Here is a 26,013-nt window from a genome sequence, read left to right as displayed (position 1 = left end):
AACACAGTAAACAGCTTCACTTTTTTTCAAAAATAAATAATTGACTATTAAAAACCTATCAGTCTTAAATAAGAACATCAGTAAGCACCATGTGCATAATGGATAAGGCACTGTTCTCCTAAGCCAGTGGTTGTGGCTTTAAGTCCCGTCTGAGTTGGAAGTCATTACAGCAAGTGTCTCATCACTAGAGTTGATATTTTATCCTTGCTTCAACTGTAAAACAGTCTTGCAGTGTTTAGCTTGTAAAAAATGACCACAGAAGCTAAAATATGACATTAATTATGATAACATTGTTGTTGTTGTTTTTTAAACCTTTTCTATCACCGTGGACAGCTTATTCAAGTGCCATCTGGCATGCATGTTCCTTTGTTGCTCATCATTCATCACCAAAAAAGATTTTCTTTTTCAATTCTTATGATTGTACTGATTGTATTGAATAAAATCCACATCTAGCATAACCAATTAATGCTGCAAATTGCTCCAGTGGCGCAATTGGTCAGCGCGCAGTACTTATAAGACAGTTTCTGTTGAGCAATGCCGAGTTTGTGAGTTTAAACCTCACCTGGAGCATCTTTGTATACTGTTTTTTTTCCTTTTCTTATGTCATTAGTCATTGATTATAAACTGCTACCTTAATATTTAATATGATATTACAAAGGATAGAAGAAAGAAAGAAAGCACACAAACATGATTGTGCATTTAAGTTGTCAGCACACATCTGCTTTGGTTCAAATGCACTGCATATCTTCCTTCAGTCAGCCAACAATACAGCAATGGAAAAGATTAACATACTGTTGGTAAAGCAGTTGCATCAAATTGATTTTCTGCAATATAGCATGATAATCCATACTGAGAGCTCTGGATAGTACCAGCACATTTCTTGATAGACTTGGTAATGCAATGAACACAGTAAACAGCTTCACTTTTTTTTCAAAAAATAAATAATTGACTATTAAAAACCTAACATTCTTAAATAAGGACATCAGTAAGCACCACTGGCATAATGGATAAGGCACTGTTCTCCTAAGCCAGTGGTTGTGGGCTTAAGTCCCGTCTGAGTTGGAAGTCATTACAGCAAGTGTCTCATCACTAGAGTTGATATTTTATCCTTGCTTCAACTGTAAAACAGTCTTGCAGTGTTTAGCTTGTAAAAAATGACCACAGAAGCTAAAGTATGACATTAATTATGATAACATTGTTGTTGTTGTTTTTTAAACCTTTTCTATCACCGTGGACAGCTTATTCAAGTGCCATCTGGCATGCATGTTCCTTTGTTGCTCATCATTCATCACCAAAAATGATTTTCTTTTTCAATTCTTATGACTGTACTGATTGTATTGAATAAAATCCACATCTAGCATAACCAATAAATGCTGCAAAGTGCTCCAGTGGCGCAATTGGTAAGTGCGTGGTACTTATAAGACAGTATCTGTTGAGGAACGCCGAGGTTGTGTGTTCAAGCCTCACCTGGAGCTGCTTTGTATACTGTTTTTTTCCTTTTCTAATGTCATTAGTCATTGATTATAAACTGCTACCTTAATATTTAATATGATATTACAAAGGATGGAAGAAAGAAAGAAAAAACACAAACATGATTGTGCATTTAAGTTGTCAGCACACATCTGCTTTGGTACAAATGCACTGCATATCTTCCTTCAGTCAGCCAACAAAACAGCAATGGAAAAGATTAACATACTGTTGGTAAAGCAGTTGCATCAAATTGATTTTCTGCAATAGAGCATGATAATCCATACTGACAGCTCTGGATAGTACCAGCACATTTCTTGCTGGACTTGGTAATGCAAAGAACACAGTAAACAGCTTCACTTTTTTTCAAAAATAAATAATTGACTATTAAAAACCTATCAGTCTTAAATAAGGACATCAGTAAGCACCATGTGCATAATGGATAAGGCACTGTTCTCCTAAGCCAGTGGTTGTGGCTTTAAGTCCCGTCTGAGTTGGAAGTCATTACAGCAAGTGTCTCATCACTAGAGTTGATATTTTATCCTTGCTTCAACTGTAAAACAGTCTTGCAGTGTTTAGCTTGTAAAAAACGACCACAGAAGCTAAAATATGACATTAATTATGATAACATTGTTGTTGTTGTTTTTTAAACCTTTTCTATCACCGTGGACAGCTTATTCAAGTGCCATCTGGCATGCATGTTCCTTTGTTGCTCATCATTCATCACCAAAAATTATTTTCTTTTTCAATTCTTATGATTGTACTGATTGTATTGAATAAAATCCACATCTAGCATAACCAATTAATGCTGCAAATTGCTCCAGTGGCGCAATTGGTCAGCGCGCTGTACTTATAAGACAGTTTCTGTTGAGCAATGCCGAGTTTGTGAGTTTAAACCTCACCTTGAGCATCTTTGTATACTGTTTTTTTTCCTTTTCTTATGTCATTAGTCATTGATTATAAACTGCTACCTTAATATTTAATATGATATTACAAACGATAGAAGAAAGAAAGAAAGCACACAAACATGATTGTGCATTTAAGTTGTCAGCACACATCTGCTTTGGTTCAAATGCACTGCATATCTTCCTTCAGTCAGCCAACAAAACAGCAATGGAAAAGATTAACATACTGTTGGTAAAGCAGTTGCATCAAATTGATTTTCTGCAATATAGCATGATAATCCATACTGAGAGCTCTGGATAGTACCAGCACATTTCTTGATAGACTTGGTAATGCAAAGAACACAGTAAACAGCTTCACTTTTTTTTTCAAAAAATAAATAATTGACTATTAAAAACCTAACATTCTTAAATAAGGACATCAGTAAGCACCACTGGCATAATGGATAAGGCACTGTTCTCCTAAGCCAGTGGTTGTGGATTTAAGTCCCGTCTGAGTTGGAAGTCATTACAGCAAGTGTCTCATCACTAGAGTTGATATTTTATCCTTGCTTCAACTGTAAAACAGTCTTGCAGTGTTTAGCTTGTAAAAAATGACCACAGAAGCTAAAATATGACATTAATTTTGATAACATTGTTGTTGTTGTTGTTTTTTAAACCTTTTCTATCACCGTGGACAGCTTATTCAAGTGCCATCTGGCATGCATGTTCCTTTGTTGCTCATCATTCATCACCAAAAATGATTTTCTTTTTCAATTCTTATGACTGTACTGATTGTATTGAATAAAATCCACATCTAGCATAACCAATCAATGCTGCAAAGTGCTCCAGTGGCGCAATTGGTAAGTGCGTGGTACTTATAAGACAGTATCTGTTGAGCAACGCCGAGGTTGTGTGTTCAAGCCTCACCTGGAGCAGCTTTGTATACTGTTTTTTTTCCTTTTCTTATGTCATTAGTCATTGATTATAAACTGCTACCTTAATATTTAATATGATATTACAAAGGATGGAAGAAAGAAAGAAAAAACACAAACATGATTGTGCATTTAAGTTGTCAGCACACATCTGCTTTGGTTCAAATGCACTGCATATCTTCCTTCAGTCAGCCAACAAAACAGCAATGGAAAAGATTAACATACTGTTGGTAAAGCAGTTGCATCAAATTGATTTTCTGCAATAGAGCATGATAATCCATACTGACAGTTCTGGATAGTACCAGCACATTTCTTGCTGGACTTGGTAATGCAAAGAACACAGTAAACAGCTTCACTTTTCCCTCAAAAATAAATAATTGACTATTAAAAACCTAACAGTCTTAAATAAGAACATCAGTAAGCACTACTGGCATAATGGATAAGTCACTGCCCTCCTGAGCCAGGGGGTCCAAGTCCCATATGGAGTGGAAGTAATTACAGCAAGTGTCTCATCACTAGAGTTGATATTTTATCCTTGCTTCAACTGTAAAACAGTCTTGCAGTGTTTAGCTTGTAAAAAATGACCACAGAAGCTAAAATATGATATTAATTATGATAACATTGTTGTTGTTGTTTTTTAAACCTTTTTTATCATCGTGGACAGCTTATTCAAGTGCCATCTGGCATGCATGTTCCTTTGTTGCTCATCATTCATCACCAAAAATGATTTTCTTTTTCAATTCTTATGACTGTACTGATTATATTGAATAAAATCCACATCTAGCATAACCAACTGATGCTGCAAAGTGCTCCAGTGGCGCTTTGGTCAGCGCGCGGTACTTACAAGACAGTATCTGTTAAGCAATGCCAAGGTTGAGAGTTCAAGCCTCACCTGGAGCATCTTTGTACAATGTTTTTTTTCCTTTTCTTATGTCATTAGTCATTGATTATAAACTGCTACCTTAATATTTAATATGATATTACAAAGGATGGAAGAAAGAAAGAAAGCACACAAACATGATTGTGCATTTAAGTTGTCAGCACACATCTGCTTTGGTTCAAATGCACTGCATATCTTCCTTCAGTTAGCCAACAAAACAGCAATGGAAAAGATTAACATACTGTTGGTAAAGCAGTTGCATCAAATTGATTTTCTGCAATATAGCATGATAATCCATACTGAGAGCTCTGGATAGTACCAGCACATTTCTTGCTAGACTTGGTAATGCAAAGAACACAGTAAACAGCTTCACTTTTAAAAAATAAATAAATAATTGACTATTAAAAACCTAACAGTCTTAAATAAGGACATCAATAAGCACCACTGGCATAATGGATAAGGCACTGTTCTCCTAAGCCAGTGGTTGTGGGTTTAAGTACCGTCTGAGTTGGAAGTCATTACAGCAAGTGTCTCATCACTAGAGTTGATATTTTATCCTTGCTTCAACTCTAAAACAGTCTTGCAGTGTTTAGCTTTTAAAAAATGACAACAGAAGCTAAAATATGACATTAATTATGATAACATTGTTGTTGTTGTTTTTTAAACCTTTTCTATCACCGTGGACAGCTTATTCAAGTGCCATCTGGCATGCATGTTTCTTTGTTGCTCATCATTCATCACCAAAAATGATTTTCTTTTTCAATTCTTATGACTGTACTGATTGTATTGAATAAAATACACATTTAGCATAACCAATTAAAGCTGCAAAGTGCTCCAGTGGCGCAATTGGTCAGCGCGCGGTACTTATAAGACTGTATCTGTTGAGCAATGCCGAGGTAGTGATTTCAAGCCTCACCCGGAGCAGCTTTGTATACTGTTTTTTTTTTCCTTTTCTTATGTCATTAGTCATTGATTATAAACTGCTACCTTAATATTTAATATGATATTACAAAGGATGGAAGAAAGAAAGAAAGAAAAAACACAAACATGATTGTGCATTTAAGTTGTCAGCACACATCTGCTTTGGTTCAAATGCACTGCATATCTTCCTTGAGTCAGCCAACAAAACAGCAATGGAAAAGATTAACATACTGTTGGTAAAGCAGTTGCATCAAATTGATTTTCTGCAATATAGCATTATAATCCATACTGACAGCTCTGGATAGTACCAGCACATTTCTTCCTGGACTTGGTAATGCAAAGAACACAGTAAACAGCTTCACTTTTTTTCAAAAATAAATAATTGACTATTAAAAACCTAACATTCTTAAATAAGGACATCAGTAAGCACCACTGGCATAATGGATAATGCACTGTTCTCCTAAGCCAGTGGTTGTGGGTTTAAGTCCCGTCTGAGTTGGAAGTCATTACAGCAAGTGTCTCATCACTAGAGTTGATATTTTATCCTTGCTTCAACTGTAAAACAGTCTTGCAGTGTTTAGCTTGTAAAAAATGACCACAGAAGCTAAAATATGACATTAATTATGATAACATTGTTGTTGTTGTTGTTTTTTAAACCTTTTCTATCACCGTGGACAGCTTATTCAAGTGCCATCTGGCATGCATGTTCCTTTGTTGCTCATCATTCATCACCAAAAATGACTGTACTGATTGTAATGAATAAAATCCACATCTAGCATAACCAATAAATGCTGCAAAGTGCTCCAGTGGCGCAATTGGTAAGTGCGTGGTACTTATAAGACAGTATCTGTTGAGCAACGCCAAGGTTGTGTTCAAGCCTCACCTAGAGCAGCTTTGTATACTGTTTTTTTCCTTTTCTTATGTCATTAGTCATTGATTATAAACTGCTACCTTAATATTTAATATGATATTACAACGGATGGAAGAAAGAAAGAAAAAACACAAACATGATTGTGCATTTAAGTTGTCAGCACACATCTGCTTTGGTTCAAATGCACTGCATATCTTCCTTCAGCCAGCCAACAAAACAGCAATGGATAAGATTAACATACTGTTGGTAAAGCAGTTGCATCAAATTGATTTTCTGCAATAGAGCATGATAATCCATACTGACAGCTCTGGATAGTACCAGCACATTTCTTGCTGGACTTGGTAATGCAAAGAACACAGTAAACAGCTTCACTTTTCCCTCAAAAATAAATAATTGACTATTAAAAACCTAACAGTCTTAAATAAGAACATCAGTAAGCACCACTGGCATAATGGATAAGTCACTGCCCTCCTGAGCCAGGGGGTCCAAGTCCCATATGGGGTGGAAGTAATTACAGCAAGTGTCTCATCACTAGAGTTGATATTTTATCCTTGCTTCAACTGTAAAACAGTCTTGCAGTGTTTAGCTTGTAAAAAATGACCACAGAAGCTAAAATATGATATTAATTATGATAACATTGTTGTTGTTGTTTTTTAAACCTTTTTTTATCATCGTGGACAGCTTATTCAAGTGCCATCTGGCATGCATGTTCCTTTGTTGCTCATCATTCATCACCAAAAATGATTTTCTTTTTCAATTCTTATGACTGTACTGATTATATTGAATAAAATCCACATCTAGCATAACCAACTGATGCTGCAAAGTGCTCCAGTGGCGCTTTGGTCAGCGCGCGGTACTTATAAGACAGTATCTGTTAAGCAATGCCAAGGTTGAGAGTTCAAGCCTCACTTGGAGCATCTTTGTACAATGATTTTTTCCTATTCTTATGTCATTAGTCATTGATTATAAACTGCTACCTTAATATTTAATATGATATTACAAAGGATGGAAGAAAGAAAGTAAGCACACAAACATGATTGTGCATTTAAGTTGTCAGCACACATCTGCTTTGGTTCAAATGCACTGCATATCTTCCTTCAGTTAGCCAACAAAACAGCAATGGAAAAGATTAACATACTGTTGGTAAAGCAGTTGCATCAAATTGATTTTCTGCAATATAGCATGATAATCCATACTGAGAGCTCTGGATAGTACCAGCACATTTCTTGCTAGACTTGGTAATGCAAAGAACACAGTAAACAGCTTCACTTTTAAAAAATAAATAAATAATTGACTATTAAAAACCTAACAGTCTTAAATAAGGACATCAGTAAGCACCACTGGCATAATGGATAAGGCACTGTTCTCCTAAGCCAGTGGTTGTGGGTTTAAGTACCGTCTGAGTTGGAAGTCATTACAGCAAGTGTCTCATCACTAGAGTTGATATTTTATCCTTGCTTCAACTCTAAAACAGTCTTGCAGTGTTTAGCTTTTAAAAAATGACAACAGAAGCTAAAATATGACATTAATTATGATAACATTGTTGTTGTTGTTTTTAAACCTTTTCTATCACCGTGGACAGCTTATTCAAGTGCCATCTGGCATGCATGTTCCTTTGTTGCTCATCATTCATCACCAAAAATTATTTTCTTTTTCAATTCTTATGACTGTACTGATTGTATTGAATAAAATCCACATCTAGCATAACCAATTAATGCTGCAAAGTGCTCCAGTGGCGCAATTGGTCAGCGCGCGGTACTTATAAGACAGTATCTGTTGAGCAATGCCGAGGTTGTGTGTTCAAGCCTCACCTGGAGCAGCTTTGTATACTGTTTTTTTCCTTTTCTTATGTCATTAGTCATTGATTATAAACTGCTACCTTAATATTTAATATGATATTACAAAGGATGGAAGAAAGAAAGAAAAAACACAAACATGATTGTGCATTTAAGTTGTCAGCACACATCTGCTTTGGTACAAATGCACTGCATATCTTCCTTCAGTCAGCCAACAAAACAGCAATGGAAAAGATTAACATACTGTTGGTAAAGCAGTTGCATCAAATTGATTTTCTGCAATAGAGCATGATAATCCATACTGACAGCTCTGGATAGTACCAGCACATTTCTTGCTGGACTTGGTAATGCAAAGAACACAGTAAACAGCTTCACTTTTCCCTCAAAAATAAATAATTGACTATTAAAAACCTAACAGTCTTAAATAAGAACATCAGTAAGCACCACTGGCATAATGGATAAGTTACTGCCCTCCTGAGCCAGGGGGTCCAAGTCCCATATGGGGTGGAAGTAATTACAGCAAGTGTCTCATCACTAGAGTTGATATTTTATCCTTGCTTCAACTGTAAAACAGTCTTGCAGTGTTTAGCTTGTAAAAAATGACCACAGAAGCTAAAATATGATATTAATTATGATAACATTGTTGTTGTTGTTTTTTAAACCTTTTTTATCATCGTGGACAGCTTATTCAAGTGCCATCTGGCATGCATGTTCCTTTGTTGCTCATCATTCATCACCAAAAATGATTTTCTTTTTCAATTCTTATGACTGTACTGATTATATTGAATAAAATCCACATCTAGCATAACCAACTGATGCTGCAAAGTGCTCCAGTGGCGCTTTGGTCAGCGCGCGGTACTTATAAGACAGTATCTGTTAAGCAATGCCAAGGTTGAGAGTTCAAGCCTCACTTGGAGCATCTTTGTACAATGTTTTTTTTCCTTTTCTTATGTCATTAGTCATTGATTATAAACTGCTACCTTAATATTTAATATGATATTACAAAGGATGGAAGAAAGAAAGAAAGCACACAAACATGATTGTGCATTTAAGTTGTCAGCACACATCTGCTTTGGTTCAAATGCACTGCATATCTTCCTTCAGTTAGCCAACAAAACAGCAATGGAAAAGATTAACATACTGTTGGTAAAGCAGTTGCATCAAATTGATTTTCTGCAATATAGCATTATAATCCATACTGAGAGCTCTGGATAGTACCAGCACATTTCTTGCTAGACTTGGTAATGCAAAGAACACAGTAAACAGCTTCACTTTTAAAAAATAAATAAATAATTGACTATTAAAAACCTAACAGTCTTAAATAAGGACATCAGTAAGCACCACTGGCATAATGGATAAGGCACTGTTCTACTAAGCCTGTGGTTGTGGGTTTAAGTACCGTCTGAGTTGGAAGTCATTACAGCAAGTGTCTCATCACTAGAGTTGATATTTTATCCTTGCTTCAACTCTAAAACAGTCTTGCAGTGTTTAGCTTTTAAAAAATGACAACAGAAGCTAAAATATGACATAAATTATGATAACATTGTTGTTGTTGTTTTTTAAACCTTTTCTATCACCGTGGACAGCTTATTCAAGTGCCATCTGGCATGCATGTTCCTTTGTTGCTCATCATTCATCACCAAAAATTATTTTCTTTTTCAATTCTTATGACTGTACTGATTGTATTGAATAAAATCCACATCTAGCATAACCAATTAATGCTGCAAAGTGCTCCAGTGGCGCAATTGGTCAGCGCGCGGTACTTATAAGACAGTATCTGTTGAGCAATGCTGAGGTTGTGAGTTCAAGCCTCACCCGGAGCAGCCTCGTATACTGTTTTTTTTTCCTTTTCTTATGTCATTAGTCATTGATTATAAACTGCTACCTTAATATTTAATATGATATTACAAAGGATGGAAGAAAGAAAGAAAGAAAGAAAGAAAGAAAGAAAGAAAGAAAGAAAGAAAGAAAGAAAGAAAGAAAGAAAGAAAGAAAGAAAAAACACAAACATGATTGTGCATTTAAGTTGTCAGCACACATCTGCTTTGGTTCAAATGCACTGCATATCTTCCTTCAGTCAGCCAACAAAACAGCAATGGAAAAGATTAACATACTGTTGGTAAAGCAGTTGCATCAAATTTATTTTCTGCAATATAGCATTATAATAAATACTGACAGCTCTGGATAGTACCAGCACATTTCTTGCTGGACTTGGTAATGCAAAGAACACAGTAAACAGCTTCACTTTTTTTCAAAAATAAATAATTGACTATTAAAAACCTATCAGTCTTAAATAAGGACATCAGTAAGCACCATGTGCATAATGGATAAGGCACTGTTCTCCTAAGCCAGTGGTTGTGGCTTTAAGTCCCGTCTGAGTTGGAAGTCATTACAGCAAGTGTCTCATCACTAGAGTTGATATTTTATCCTTGCTTCAACTGTAAAACAGTCTTGCAGTGTTTAGCTTGTAAAAAATGACCACAGAAGCTAAAATATGACATTAATTATGATAACATTGTTGTTGTTGTTGTTTTTTAAACCTTTTCTATCACCGTGGACAGCTTATTCAAGTGCCATCTGGCATGCATGTTCCTTTGTTGCTCATCATTCATCACCAAAAATTATTTTCTTTTTCAATTCTTATGATTGTACTGATTGTATTGAATAAAATCCACATCTAGCATAACCAATTAATGCTGCAAATTGCTCCAGTGGCGCAATTGGTCAGCGCGCAGTACTTATAAGACAGTTTCTGTTGAGCAATGCCGAGTTTGTGAGTTTAAACCTCACCCGGAGCATCTTTGTATACTGTTTTTTTTCCTTTTCTTATGTCATTAGTCATTGATTATAAACTGCTACCTTAATATTTAATATGATATTACAAAGGATAGAAGAAAGAAAGAAAGCACACAAACATGATTGTGCATTTAAGTTGTCAGCACACATCTGCTTTGGTTCAAATGCACTGCATATCTTCCTTCAGTCAGCCAACAAAACAGCAATGGAAAAGATTAACATACTGTTGGTAAAGCAGTTGCATCAAATTGATTTTCTGCAATATAGCATGATAATCCATACTGAGAGCTCTGGATAGTACCAGCACATTTCTTGATAGACTTGGTAATGCAAAGAACACAGTAAGCAGCTTCACTTTTTTTTCAAAAAATAAATAATTGACTATTAAAAACCTAACATTCTTAAATAAGGACATCAGTAAGCACCACTGGCATAATGGATAAGGCACTGTTCTCCTAAGCCAGTGGTTGTGGGTTTAAGTCCCGTCTGAGTTGGAAGTCATTACAGCAAGTGTCTCATCACTAGAGTTGATATTTTATCCTTGCTTCAACTGTAAAACAGTCTTGCAGTGTTTAGCTTGTAAAAAAATGACCACAGAAGCTAAAATATGACATTAATTATGATAACATTGTTGTTGTTGTTTTTTAAACCTTTTCTATCACCGTGGACAGCTTATTCAAGTGCCATCTGGCATGCATGTTCCTTTGTTGCTCATCATTCATCACCAAAAATGATTTTCTTTTTCAATTCTTATGACTGTACTGATTGTATTGAATAAAATCCACATCTAGCATAACCAATCAATGCTGCAAAGTGCTCCAGTGGCGCAATTGGTAAGTGCGTGGTACTTATAAGACAGTATCTGTTGAGCAACGCCGAGGTTGTGTGTTCAAGCCTCACCTGGCGCAGCTTTGTATACTGTTTTTTTCCTTTTCTTATGTCATTAGTCATTGATTATAAACTGCTACCTTAATATTTAATATGATATTACAAAGGATGGAAGAAAGAAAGAAAAAACACAAACATGATTGTGCATTTAAGTTGTCAGCACACATCTGCTTTGGTTCAAATGCACTGCATATCTTCCTTCAGTCAGCCAACAAAACAGCAATGGAAAAGATTAACATACTGTTGGTAAAGCAGTTGCATCAAATTGATTTTCTGCAATAGAGCATGATAATCCATACTGACAGCTCTGGATAGTACCAGCACATTTCTTGCTGGACTTGGTAATGCAAAGAACACAGTAAACAGCTTCACTTTTCCCTCAAAAATAAATAATTGACTATTAAAAACCTAACAGTCTTAAATAAGAACATCAGTAAGCACCACTGGCATAATGGATAAGTCACTGCCCTCCTGAGCCAGGGGGTCCAAGTCCCATATGGGGTGGAAGTAACTACAGCAAGTGTCTCATCACTAGAGTTAATATTTTATCCTTGCTTTAACTGTAAAACAGTCTTGCAGTGTTTAGCTTGTAAAAAATGACCACAGAAGCTAAAATATGATATTAATTATGATAACATTGTTGTTGTTGTTTTTTAAACCTTTTTTATCATCGTGGACAGCTTATTCAAGTGCCATCTGGCATGCATGTTCCTTTGTTGCTCATCATTCATCACCAAAAATGATTTTCTTTTTCAATTCTTATGACTGTACTGATTATATTGAATAAAATCCACATCTAGCATAACCAACTGATGCTGCAAAGTGCTCCAGTGGCGCTTTGGTCAGCGCGCGGTACTTATAAGACAGTATCTGTTAAGCAATGCCAAGGTTGAGAGTTCAAGCCTCACTTGGAGCATCTTTGTATACTTTTTTTTTCCTTTTCTTATGTCATTAGTCATTGATTATAAACTGCTACCTTAATATTTAATATGATATTACAAAGGATGGAAGAAAGAAAGAAAGCACACAAACATGATTGTGCATTTAAGTTGTCAGCACACATCTGCTTTGGTTCAAATGCACTGCAAATCTTCCTTCAGTTAGCCAACAAAACAGCAATGGAAAAGATTAACATACTGTTGGTAAAGCAGTTGCATCAAATTGATTTTCTGCAATATAGCATGATAATCAATACTGAGAGCTCTGGATAGTACCAGCACATTTCTTGCTAGACTTGGTAATGCAAAGAACACAGTAAACAGCTTCACTTTTAAAAAATAAATAAATAATTGACTATTAAAAACCTAACAGTCTTAAATAAGGACATCAGTAAGCACCACTGGCATAATGGATAAGGCACTGTTCTCCTAAGCCAGTGGTTGTGGGTTTAAGTGCCGTCTGAGTTGGAAGTCATTACAGCAAGTGTCTCATCACTAGAGTTGATATTTTATCCTTGCTTCAACTCTAAAACAGTCTTGCAGTGTTTAGCTTTTAAAAAATGACAACAGAAGCTAAAATATGACATTAATTATGATAACATTGTTGTTGTTGTTTTTTAAACCTTTTCTATCACCGTGGACAGCTTATTCAAGTGCCATCTGGCATGCATGTTCCTTTGTTGCTCATCATTCATCACCAAAAATTATTTTCTTTTTCAATTCTTATGACTGTACTGATTGTATTGAATAAACTCCACATCTAGCATAACCAATTAATGCTGCAAAGTGCTCCAGTGGCGCAATTGGTCAGCGCGCGGTACTTATAAGACAGTATCTGTTGAGCAATGCCGAGGTTGTGAGTTCAAGCCTCACCCGGAGCAGCTTTGTATACTGTTTTTTTTTCCTTTTCTTATGTCATTAGTCATTGATTATAAACTGCTACCTTAATATTTAATATGATATTACAAAGGATGGAAGAAAGAAAGAAAGAAAGAAAGAAAGAAAGAAAGAAAAAACACAAACATGATTGTGCATTTAAGTTGTCAGCACACATCTGCTTTGGTTCAAATGCACTGCATATCTTCCTTGAGTCAGCCAACAAAACAGCAATGGAAAAGATTAACATACTGTTGGTAAAGCAGTTGCATCAAATTGATTTTCTGCAATATAGCATTATAATCCATACTGACAGCTCTGGATAGTACCAGCACATTTCCTGCTGGACTTGGTAATGCAAAGAACACAGTAAACAGCTTCACTTTTTTTCAAAAATAAATAATTGACTATTAAAAACCTATCAGTCTTAAATAAGGACATCAGTAAGCACCATGTGCATAATGGATAAGGCACTGTTCTCCTAAGCCAGTGGTTGTGGCTTTAAGTCCCGTCTGAGTTGGAAGTCATTACAGCAAGTGTCTCATCACTAGAGTTGATATTTTATCCTTGCTTCAACTGTAAAACAGTCTTGCAGTGTTTAGCTTGTAAAAAATGACCACAGAAGCTAAAATATGACATTAATTATGATAACATTGTTGTTGTTGTTGTTGTTTTTTAAACCTTTTCTATCACCGTGGACAGCTTATTCAAGTGCCATCTGGCATGCATGTTCCTTTGTTGCTCATCATTCATCACCAAAAATTATTTTCTTTTTCAATTCTTAAGATTGTACTGATTGTATTGAATAAAATCCACATCTAGCATAACCAATCAATGCTGCAAATTGCTCCAGTGGCGCAATTGGTCAGCGCGCAGTACTTATAAGACAGTATCTGTTGAGCAATGCCGAGGTTGTGAGTTCAAGCCTCACCCGGAGCAGCTTTGTATACTGTTTTTTTTTTCCTTTTCTTATGTCATTAGTCATTGATTATAAACTGCTACCTTAATATTTAATATGATATTACAAAGGATGGAAGAAAGAAAGAAAGCACACAAACATGATAGTGCATTTAAGTTGTCAGCACACATCTGCTTTGGTTCAAATGCACTGCATATCTTCCTTCAGTCAGCCAACAATACAGCAATGGAAAAGATTAACATACTGTTGGTAAAGCAGTTGCATCAAATTGATTTTCTGCAATATAGCATGATAATCCATACTGAGAGCTCTGGATAGTACCAGCACATTTCTTGATAGACTTGGTAATGCAAAGAACACAGTAAACAGCTTCACTTTTTTTTCAAAAAATAAATAATTGACTATTAAAAACCTAACATTCTTAAATAAGGACATCAGTAAGCACCACTCGCATAATGGATAAGGCACTGTTCTCCTAAGCCAGTGGTTGTGGGTTTAAGTCCCGTCTGAGTTGGAAGTCATTACAGCAAGTGTCTCATCACTAGAGTTGATATTTTATCCTTGCTTCAACTGTAAAACAGTCTTGCAGTGTTTAGCTTGTAAAAATTGACCACAGAAGCTAAAATATGGCATTAATTATGATAACATTGTTGTTGTTGTTTTTTAAACCTTTTCTATCACCATGGACAGCTTATTCAAGTGCCATCTGGCATGCATGTTCCTTTGTTGCTCATCATTCATCACCAAAAATGATTTTCTTTTTAATTCTTATGACTGTACTGATTGTATTGAATAAAATCCACATCTAGCATAATCAATCAATGCTGCAAAGTGCTCCAGTGGCGCAATTGGTAAGTGCGTGGTACTTATAAGACAGTATCTGTTGAGCAATGCTGAGGTTGTGTGTTCAAGCCTCACCTGGAGCAGCTTTGTATACTGTTTTTTTTCCTTTTCTTATGTCATTAGTCATTGATTATAAACTGCTACCTTAATATTTAATATGATATTACAAAGGATGGAAGAAAGAAAGAAAGAAAAAACACAAACATGATTGTGCATTTAAGTTGTCAGCACACATCTGCTTTGGTTCAAATGCACTGCATATCTTCCTTCAGTCAGCCAACAAAACAGCAATGGAAAAGATTAACATACTGTTGGTAAAGCAGTTGCATCAAATTGATTTTCTGCAATATAGCATGATAATCCATACTGACAGCTCTGGATAGTACCAGCACATTTCTTGCTGGACTTGGTAATGCAAAGAACACAGTAAACAGATTCACTTTTTTTCAAAAATAAATAATTGACTATTAAAAACCTATCAGTCTTAAATAAGGACATCAGTAAGCACCATGTGCATAATGGATAAGGCACTGTTCTCCTAAGCCAGTGGTTGTGGGTTTAAGTCCCGTCTGAGTTGGAAGTCATTACAGCAAGTGTCTCATCACTAGAGTTGATATTTTATCTTTGCTTCAACTGTAAAACAGTCTTGCAGTGTTTAGCTTGTAAAAAATGACCACAGAAGCTAAAATATGACATTAATTATGATAACATTGTTGTTGTTGTTTTTTAAACCTTTTCTATCACCGTGGACAGCTTATTCAAGTGCCATCTAGCATGCATGTTCCTTTGTTGCTCATCATTCATCACCAAAAATGATTTTCTTTTTCAATTCTTATGATTGTACTGATTGTATTGAATAAAATCCACATCTAGCATAACCAATTAATGCTGCAAATTGCTCCAGTGGCGCAATTGGTCAGCGCGCAGTACTTATAAGACAGTTTCTGTTGAGCAATGCTGAGGTTGTGAGTTCAAACCTCACCTGGAGCATCTTTGTATACTGTTTTTTTTACTTTTCTTATGTCATTAGTCATTGATTATAAACTGCTACCTTAATTTTTAATATGATATTACAAAGGATGGAAGAAAGAAAGAAAGCACACAAACATGATTGTGCATTTAAGTTGTCAGCACACATATGCTTTGGTTCAAATGCACTGCATATCTTCCTTCAGTCAGCCAACAAAACAGCAATGGAAAAGATTAACATACTGTTGGTAAAGCAGTTACATCAAATTGATTTTCTGCAATATAGCATGATAATCCATACTGAGAGCTCTGGATAGTACCAGCAAATTTCTTGCTAGACTTGGTAATGCAAAGAACACAGTAAACAGCTTCACTTTTTTTTCAAAAAATAAATAATTGACTATTAAAAACCTAACATTCTTAAATAAGGACATCAGTAAGCACCACTGGCATAATGGATAAGGCACTGTTCTCCTTAGCCAGTGGTTGTGGGTTTAAGTCCCGTCTGAGTTGGAAGTCATTACAGCAAGTGTCTCATCACTAGAGTTGATATTTTATCCTTGCTTCAACTGTAAAACAGTCTTGCAGTGTTTAGCTTGTAAAAAATGACCACAGAAGCTAAAATATGACATTAATTATGATAACATTGTTGTTGTTGTTTTTTAAACCTTTTCTATCACCGTGGACAGCTTATTCAAGTGCCATCTGACATGCATGTTCCTTTGTTGCTCATCATTCATCACCAAAAATGATTTTCTTTTTCAATTCTTATGACTGTACTGATTGTATTGAAAAAAATCCACATCTAGCATAACCAATTAATGCTGCAAAGTGCTCCAGTGGCGCAATTGGTCAGCGCGCAGTACTTATAAGACAGTATATGTTGAGCAATGCCGAGGTTGTGAGTTCAAGCCTCACCTGGAGCATCTTTGTATACTGTTTTTTTTTCCTTTTCTTGTGTCATTAGTCATTGATTATAAACTGCTACCTTAATATTTAATATGATATTACAAAGGATGGAAGAAAGAAAGAAAAACACAAACATGATTGTGCATTTAAGTTGTCAGCACACATCTGCTTTGGTTCAAATGCACTGCATATCTACCTTTAGTCAGCCAACAAAACAGCAATGGAAAAGATTAACATACTGTTGGTAAAGCAGTTGCATCAAATTGATTTTCTGCAATATAGCATGATAATCCATACTGACAGCTCTGGATAGTACCAGCACATTTCTTGCTGGACTTGGTAATGTAAAGAATACAGTAAACAGCTTCACTTTTTTTCAAAAATAAATAATTGACTATTAAATACCTATCAGTCTTAAATAAGGACATCAGTAAGCACCACTGGCATAATGGATAAGTCACTGCCCTCCTAAGCCAGGGGTTCCAAGTCCCATATGGGGTGGAAGTCATTACAGCAAGTGTCTCATCACTAGAGTTGATATTTTATCCTTGCTTCAACTGTAAAACAGTCTTGCAGTGTTTAGCTTGTAAAAAATGACCACAGAAGCTAAAATATGACATTAATTATGATAACATTGTTGTTGTTGTTGTTGTTTAAACCTTTTCTATCACCGTGGACAGCTTATTCAAGTGCCATCTGGCATGCATGTTCCTTTGTTGCTCATCATTCATCACCAAAAATGATTTTCTTTTTCAATTCTTATGACTGTACTGATTGTATTGAATAAAATCCACATCTAGCATAACCAATTAATGCTGAAAAGTGCTCCAGTGGCGCAATTGGTCAGCGCACAGTACTTTTAAGACAGTATCTGTTGAGCAATGCCGAGGTTGTGAGTTCAAGCCTCACCTCGAGCATCTTTGTATACTTTTTGTTTCCTTTTCTTATGTCATTAGTCATTGATTATAAATTGCTACCTTAATATTTAATATGATATTACAAAGGATGGAAGAAAGAAAGAAAAAACACAACCATGATTGTGCATTTAAGTTGTCAGCACACATCTGCTTTGGTTCAAATGCACTGCATATCTTCCTTCAGTCAGCCAACAAAACAGCAATGGAAAAGATTAACATACTGTTGGTAAAGCAGTTACATCAAATTGATTTTCTGCAATATAGCATGATAATCCATACTGACAGCTCTGGATAGTACCAGCACATTTCTTGCTGGACTTGGTAATGCAAAGAACACAGTAAACAGCTTCACTTTTTTTCAAAAATAAACAATTGACTATTAAAAACCTATCAGTCTTAAATAAGGACATCAGTAAGCACCACTGGCATAATGGATAAGGCACTGTTCTCCTAAGCCAGGGGTTCCAAGTCCCATATGGGGTGGAAGTCATTACAGCAAGTGTCTCATCACTAGAGTTGATATTTTATCCTTGCTTCAACTGTAAAACAGTCTTGCAGGGTTTAGCTTGTAAAAAAGTGACCACAGAAGCTAAAATATGACATTAATTATGATAACATTGTTGTTGTTGTTGTTTTTTAAACCTTTTCTATCACCGTGGACAGCTTATTCAAGTGCCATCTGGCATGCATGTTCCTTTGTTGCTCATCATTCATCACCAAAAATGATTTTCTTTTTCAATTCTTATGACTGTACTGATTGTATTGAATAAAATCCACATCTAGCATAACCAAATAATGCTGCAAAGTGCTCCAGTGGCGCAATTGGTCAGCGCGCAGTACTTATAAGACAGTATCTGTTGAGCAATGCCGAGGTTGTGAGTTCAAGCCTCACCTGGAGCATCTTTGTACACTGTTTTTTTTCCTTTTCTTATGTCATTAGTCATTGATTATAAACTGCTACCTTAATATTTAATATGATATTACAAAGGATGGAAGAAAGAAAGAAAAAACTCAAACATGATTGTGCATTTAAGTTGTCAGCACACATCTGCTTTGGTTCAAATGCACTGCATATCTTCCTTCAGTCAGCCAACAAAACAGCAATGGAAAAGATTAACATACTGTTGGTAAAGCAGTTGCATCAAATTGATTTTCTGCAATATAGCATGATAATCCATACTGACAGCTCTGGATAGTACCAGCACATTTCTTGCTGGACTTGGTAATGCAAAGAACACAGTAAACAGCTTCACTTTTTCCTCAAAAATAAATAATTGACTATTAAAAACCTAACAGTCTTAAATAAGAACATCAGTAAGCACCACTGGCATAATGGATAAGTCACTGCCCTCCTAAGCCAGGGGTTCCAAGTCCCATATGGGGTGGAAGTCATTACAGCAAGTGTCTCATCACTAGAGTTGATATTTTATCCTTGCTTCAACTGTAAAACAGTCTTGCAGGGTTTAGCTTGTAAAAAATGACCACAGAAGCTAAAATATGACATTAATTATGATAACATTGTTGTTGTTGTTGTTTTTTAAACCTTTTCTATCACCGTGGACAGCTTATTCAAGTGCCATCTGGCATGCATGTTCCTTTGTTGCTCATCATTCATCACCAAACATGATTTTCTTTTTCAATTCTTATTACTGTACTGATTGTATTGAATAAAATCCACATCTAGCATAACCAATTAATGCTGCAAAGTGCTCCAGTGGCGCAATTGGTCAGCGTGCAGTACTAATAAGACAGTGTTTGTTGAGCAATGCCGAGGTTGTGAGTTCAAGCCTCACCTGGAGCATCTTTGTATACTGTTTTTTTTTCCTTTTCTTATGTCATTAGTCATTGATTATAAACAGCTACCTTAATATTTAATATGATATTACAAAGGATGGAAGAAAGAAAGAAAAAACACAAACATGATTGTGCATTTAAGTTGTCAGCACACATCTGCTTTGGTTCAAATGCACTGCATATCTTCCTTCAGTCAGCCAACAAAACAGCAATGGAAAAGATTAACATACTGTTGGTAAAGCAGTTGCATCAAATTGATTTTCTGCAATATAGCATGATAATCCATACTGACAGCTCTGGATAGTACCAGCACATTTCTTGCTGGACTTGGTAATGCAAAGAACACGGTAAACAGCTTCACTTTTTTTCAAAAATAAATAATTGACTATTAAAAACCTATCAGTCTTAAATAAAGACATCAGTAAGCACCACTGGCATAATGGATAAGTCACTGCCCTCCTAAGCCAGGGGTTCCAAGTCCCATATGGGGTGGAAGTCATTACAGCAAGTGTCTCATCACTAGAGTTGATATTTTATCCTGGCTTCAACTGTAAAACAGTCTTGCAGGGTTTAGCTTGTAAAAAATGACCACAGAAGCTAAAATATGACATTAATTATGATAACATTGTTGTTGTTGTTTTTTAAACCTTTTCTATCACCGTGGACAGCTTATTCAAGTGCCATCTGGCATGCATGTTCCTTTGTTGCTCATCATTCATCACCAAAAATGATTTTCTTTTTCAATTCTTATTACTGTACTGATTGTATTGAATAAAATCCACATCTAGCATAACCAATTAATGCTGCAAAGTGCTCCAGTGGCGCAATTGGTCAGCGTGCAGTACTAATAAGACAGTATCTGTTGAGCAATGCCGAGGTTGTGAGTTCAAGCCTCACCTGGAGCATCTTTGTATACTGTTTTTTTTTTCCTTTTCTTATGTCATTAGTCATTGATTATAAACTGCTACCTTAATATTTAATATGATATTACAAAGGATGGAAGAAAGAAAGAAAAAACACAAACATGATTGTGCATTTAAGTTGTCAGCACACATCTGCTTTGGTTCAAATGCACTGCATATCTTCCTTCAGTCAGCCAACAAAACAGCAATGGAAAAGATTAACATACTGTTGGTAAAGCAGTTGCATCAAATTGATTTTCTGCAATATAGCATGATAATCCATACTGACTGCTCTGGATAGTACCAGCACATTTCTTGCTGGACTTGGTAATGCAAAGAACACGGTAAACAGCTTCACTTTTTTTCAAAAATAAATAATTGACTATTAAAAACCTATCAGTCTTAAACAAAGACATCAGTAAGCACCACTGGCATAATGGATAAGGCACTGTTCTCCTAAGCCAGTGGTTGTGGGTTTAAGTCCCGTCTGAGTTGGAAGTCATTACAGCAAGTGTCTCATCACTAGAGTTGATATTTTATCCTTGCTTTAACTGTAAAACAGTCTTGCAGTGTTTAGCTTGTAAAAAATGACCACAGAAGCTAAAATATGACATTAATTATGATAACATTGTTGTTGTTGTTGTTGTTGTTTTTTAAACCTTTTCTATCACCGTGGACAGCTTATTCAAGTGCCATCTGGCATGCATGTTCCTTTGTTGCTCATCATTCATCACCAAAAATGATTTTCTTTTTCAATTCTTATGACTGTACTGATTGTATTGAATAAAATCCACATCTAGCATAACCAATTAATGCTGCAAAGTGCTCCAGTGGCGCAATTGGTCAGCGCGCAGTACTTATAAGACAGTATCTGTTGAGCAATGCCGAGGTTGTGAGTTCAAGCCTCACCTGGAGCATCTTTGTACACTGTTTTTTTTCCTTTTCTTATGTCATTAGTCATTGATTATAAACTGCTACCTTAATATTTAATATGATATTACAAAGGATGGAAGAAAGAAAGAAAAAACTCAAACATGATTGTGCATTTAAGTTGTCAGCACACATCTGCTTTGGTTCAAATGCACTGCATATCTTCCTTCAGTCAGCCAACAAAACAGCAATGGAAAAGATTAACATACTGTTGGTAAAGCAGTTGCATCAAATTGATTTTCTGCAATATAGCATGATAATCCATACTGACAGCTCTGGATAGTACCAGCACATTTCTTGCTGGACTTGGTAATGCAAAGAACACAGTAAACAGCTTCACTTTTTCCTCAAAAATAAATAATTGACTATTAAAAACCTAACAGTCTTAAATAAGAACATCAGTAAGCACCACTGGCATAATGGATAAGTCACTGCCCTCCTAAGCCAGGGGTTCCAAGTCCCATATGGGGTGGAAGTCATTACAGCAAGTGTCTCATCACTAGAGTTGATATTTTATCCTTGCTTCAACTGTAAAACAGTCTTGCAGTGTTTAGCTTGTAAAAAATGACCACAGAAGCTAAAATATGACATTAATTATGATAACATCGTTGTTGTTGTTGTTTTTTAAACCTTTTCTATCACCGTGGACAGCTTATTCAAGTGCCATCTGGCATGCATGTTCCTTTGTTGCTCATCATTCATCACCAAAAATGATTTTCTTTTTCAATTCTTATGACTGTACTGATTGTATTGAAAAAAATCCACATCTAGCATAACCAATTAATGCTGCAAAGTGCTCCAGTGGCGCAATTGGTCAGCGCGCTATACTTATAAGACAGTATATGTTGAGCAATGCCGAAGTTGTGAGTTCAAGCCTCACCTGGAGCATCTTTGTATACTGTTTTTTTTCCTTTTCTTATGTCATTAGTCATTGATTATAAACTGCTACCTTAATATTTAATATGATATTACAAAGGATGGAAGAAAGAAAGAAAAACACAAACATGATTGTGCATTTAAGTTGTCAGCACACATCTGCTTTGGTTCAAATGCACTGCATATCTACCTTTAGTCAGCCAACAAAACAGCAATGGAAAAGATTAACATACTGTTGGTAAAGCAGTTGCATCAAATTGATTTTCTGCAATATAGCATGATAATCCATACTGAGAGCTCTGGATAGTACCAGCACATTTCTTGCTAGACTTGGTAATGCAAAGAACACAGTAAACAGCTTCACTTTTAAAAAATAAATAAATAATTGACTATTAAAAACCTAACAGTCTTAAATAAGGACATCAGTAAGCACCACTGGCATAATGGATAAGGCACTGTTCTCCTAAGCCAGTGGTTGTGGGTTTAAGTACCGTCTGAGTTGGAAGTCATTACAGCAAGTGTCTCATCACTAGAGTTGATATTTTATCCTTGCTTCAACTCTAAAACAGTCTTGCAGTGTTTAGCTTTTAAAAAATGACAACAGAAGCTAAAATATGACATTAATTATGATAACATTGTTGTTGTTGTTTTTAAACCTTTTCTATCACCGTGGACAGCTTATTCAAGTGCCATCTGGCATGCATGTTCCTTTGTTGCTCATCATTCATCACCAAAAATTATTTTCTTTTTCAATTCTTATGACTGTACTGATTGTATTGAATAAAATCCACATCTAGCATAACCAATTAATGCTGCAAAGTGCTCCAGTGGCGCAATTGGTCAGCGCGCGGTACTTATAAGACAGTATCTGTTGAGCAATGCCGAGGTTGTGTGTTCAAGCCTCACCTGGAGCAGCTTTGTATACTGTTTTTTTCCTTTTCTTATGTCATTAGTCATTGATTATAAACTGCTACCTTAATATTTAATATGATATTACAAAGGATGGAAGAAAGAAAGAAAAAACACAAACATGATTGTGCATTTAAGTTGTCAGCACACATCTGCTTTGGTACAAATGCACTGCATATCTTCCTTCAGTCAGCCAACAAAACAGCAATGGAAAAGATTAACATACTGTTGGTAAAGCAGTTGCATCAAATTGATTTTCTGCAATAGAGCATGATAATCCATACTGACAGCTCTGGATAGTACCAGCACATTTCTTGCTGGACTTGGTAATGCAAAGAACACAGTAAACAGCTTCACTTTTCCCTCAAAAATAAATAATTGACTATTAAAAACCTAACAGTCTTAAATAAGAACATCAGTAAGCACCACTGGCATAATGGATAAGTTACTGCCCTCCTGAGCCAGGGGGTCCAAGTCCCATATGGGGTGGAAGTAATTACAGCAAGTGTCTCATCACTAGAGTTGATATTTTATCCTTGCTTCAACTGTAAAACAGTCTTGCAGTGTTTAGCTTGTAAAAAATGACCACAGAAGCTAAAATATGATATTAATTATGATAACATTGTTGTTGTTGTTTTTTAAACCTTTTTTATCATCGTGGACAGCTTATTCAAGTGCCATCTGGCATGCATGTTCCTTTGTTGCTCATCATTCATCACCAAAAATGATTTTCTTTTTCAATTCTTATGACTGTACTGATTATATTGAATAAAATCCACATCTAGCATAACCAACTGATGCTGCAAAGTGCTCCAGTGGCGCTTTGGTCAGCGCGCGGTACTTATAAGACAGTATCTGTTAAGCAATGCCAAGGTTGAGAGTTCAAGCCTCACTTGGAGCATCTTTGTACAATGTTTTTTTTCCTTTTCTTATGTCATTAGTCATTGATTATAAACTGCTACCTTAATATTTAATATGATATTACAAAGGATGGAAGAAAGAAAGAAAGCACACAAACATGATTGTGCATTTAAGTTGTCAGCACACATCTGCTTTGGTTCAAATGCACTGCATATCTTCCTTCAGTTAGCCAACAAAACAGCAATGGAAAAGATTAACATACTGTTGGTAAAGCAGTTGCATCAAATTGATTTTCTGCAATATAGCATTATAATCCATACTGAGAGCTCTGGATAGTACCAGCACATTTCTTGCTAGACTTGGTAATGCAAAGAACACAGTAAACAGCTTCACTTTTAAAAAATAAATAAATAATTGACTATTAAAAACCTAACAGTCTTAAATAAGGACATCAGTAAGCACCACTGGCATAATGGATAAGGCACTGTTCTACTAAGCCTGTGGTTGTGGGTTTAAGTACCGTCTGAGTTGGAAGTCATTACAGCAAGTGTCTCATCACTAGAGTTGATATTTTATCCTTGCTTCAACTCTAAAACAGTCTTGCAGTGTTTAGCTTTTAAAAAATGACAACAGAAGCTAAAATATGACATAAATTATGATAACATTGTTGTTGTTGTTTTTTAAACCTTTTCTATCACCGTGGACAGCTTATTCAAGTGCCATCTGGCATGCATGTTCCTTTGTTGCTCATCATTCATCACCAAAAATTATTTTCTTTTTCAATTCTTATGACTGTACTGATTGTATTGAATAAAATCCACATCTAGCATAACCAATTAATGCTGCAAAGTGCTCCAGTGGCGCAATTGGTCAGCGCGCGGTACTTATAAGACAGTATCTGTTGAGCAATGCTGAGGTTGTGAGTTCAAGCCTCACCCGGAGCAGCCTCGTATACTGTTTTTTTTTCCTTTTCTTATGTCATTAGTCATTGATTATAAACTGCTACCTTAATATTTAATATGATATTACAAAGGATGGAAGAAAGAAAGAAAGAAAGAAAGAAAGAAAGAAAGAAAGAAAGAAAGAAAGAAAGAAAGAAAGAAAGAAAGAAAGAAAGAAAAACACAAACATGATTGTGCATTTAAGTTGTCAGCACACATCTGCTTTGGTTCAAATGCACTGCATATCTTCCTTCAGTCAGCCAACAAAACAGCAATGGAAAAGATTAACATACTGTTGGTAAAGCAGTTGCATCAAATTTATTTTCTGCAATATAGCATTATAATAAATACTGACAGCTCTGGATAGTACCAGCACATTTCTTGCTGGACTTGGTAATGCAAAGAACACAGTAAACAGCTTCACTTTTTTTCAAAAATAAATAATTGACTATTAAAAACCTATCAGTCTTAAATAAGGACATCAGTAAGCACCATGTGCATAATGGATAAGGCACTGTTCTCCTAAGCCAGTGGTTGTGGCTTTAAGTCCCGTCTGAGTTGGAAGTCATTACAGCAAGTGTCTCATCACTAGAGTTGATATTTTATCCTTGCTTCAACTGTAAAACAGTCTTGCAGTGTTTAGCTTGTAAAAAATGACCACAGAAGCTAAAATATGACATTAATTATGATAACATTGTTGTTGTTGTTGTTTTTTAAACCTTTTCTATCACCGTGGACAGCTTATTCAAGTGCCATCTGGCATGCATGTTCCTTTGTTGCTCATCATTCATCACCAAAAATTATTTTCTTTTTCAATTCTTATGATTGTACTGATTGTATTGAATAAAATCCACATCTAGCATAACCAATTAATGCTGCAAATTGCTCCAGTGGCGCAATTGGTCAGCGCGCAGTACTTATAAGACAGTTTCTGTTGAGCAATGCCGAGTTTGTGAGTTTAAACCTCACCCGGAGCATCTTTGTATACTGTTTT

General features: G+C 35.7%; 7 non-coding genes across 7 annotated transcripts; all 7 read left to right on the top strand.

The window, feature by feature from the left end:
- The first annotated feature begins 13,161 nt into the window (after positions 1-13,161).
- TRNAI-UAU (transfer RNA isoleucine (anticodon UAU)) lies at positions 13,162-13,254 on the top strand. The gene is given in 2 exon segments: positions 13,162-13,199; positions 13,219-13,254. It is a non-coding gene; the product is annotated as a tRNA-Ile (tRNA).
- Positions 13,255-15,908: 2,654 nt separating this feature from the next.
- On the top strand, positions 15,909-16,001 carry TRNAI-UAU (transfer RNA isoleucine (anticodon UAU)). Its single transcript is given in 2 exon segments — positions 15,909-15,946; positions 15,966-16,001. It is a non-coding gene; the product is annotated as a tRNA-Ile (tRNA).
- An 812-nt stretch (positions 16,002-16,813) lies between these two features.
- On the top strand, positions 16,814-16,906 carry TRNAI-UAU (transfer RNA isoleucine (anticodon UAU)). The gene is given in 2 exon segments: positions 16,814-16,851; positions 16,871-16,906. It is a non-coding gene; the product is annotated as a tRNA-Ile (tRNA).
- A 1,707-nt stretch (positions 16,907-18,613) lies between these two features.
- TRNAI-UAU (transfer RNA isoleucine (anticodon UAU)) lies at positions 18,614-18,706 on the top strand. Its single transcript is given in 2 exon segments — positions 18,614-18,651; positions 18,671-18,706. It is a non-coding gene; the product is annotated as a tRNA-Ile (tRNA).
- An 808-nt stretch (positions 18,707-19,514) lies between these two features.
- Positions 19,515-19,607, top strand: TRNAI-AAU (transfer RNA isoleucine (anticodon AAU)). The gene is given in 2 exon segments: positions 19,515-19,552; positions 19,572-19,607. It is a non-coding gene; the product is annotated as a tRNA-Ile (tRNA).
- Positions 19,608-20,412: 805 nt separating this feature from the next.
- TRNAI-AAU (transfer RNA isoleucine (anticodon AAU)) lies at positions 20,413-20,505 on the top strand. Its single transcript is given in 2 exon segments — positions 20,413-20,450; positions 20,470-20,505. It is a non-coding gene; the product is annotated as a tRNA-Ile (tRNA).
- Positions 20,506-21,326: 821 nt separating this feature from the next.
- TRNAI-UAU (transfer RNA isoleucine (anticodon UAU)) lies at positions 21,327-21,419 on the top strand. Its single transcript is given in 2 exon segments — positions 21,327-21,364; positions 21,384-21,419. It is a non-coding gene; the product is annotated as a tRNA-Ile (tRNA).
- The last annotated feature ends 4,594 nt before the right edge of the window (positions 21,420-26,013 follow it).

Source organism: Pseudophryne corroboree, unplaced genomic scaffold, assembly GCF_028390025.1.
Source record: "Pseudophryne corroboree isolate aPseCor3 unplaced genomic scaffold, aPseCor3.hap2 scaffold_1274, whole genome shotgun sequence".
Classification (NCBI taxonomy): Eukaryota; Metazoa; Chordata; class Amphibia; order Anura; family Myobatrachidae; genus Pseudophryne; species Pseudophryne corroboree.
Note: the sequence above shows the minus strand (reverse complement) of the source record. Positions and strands in the feature narration are given on the sequence as shown.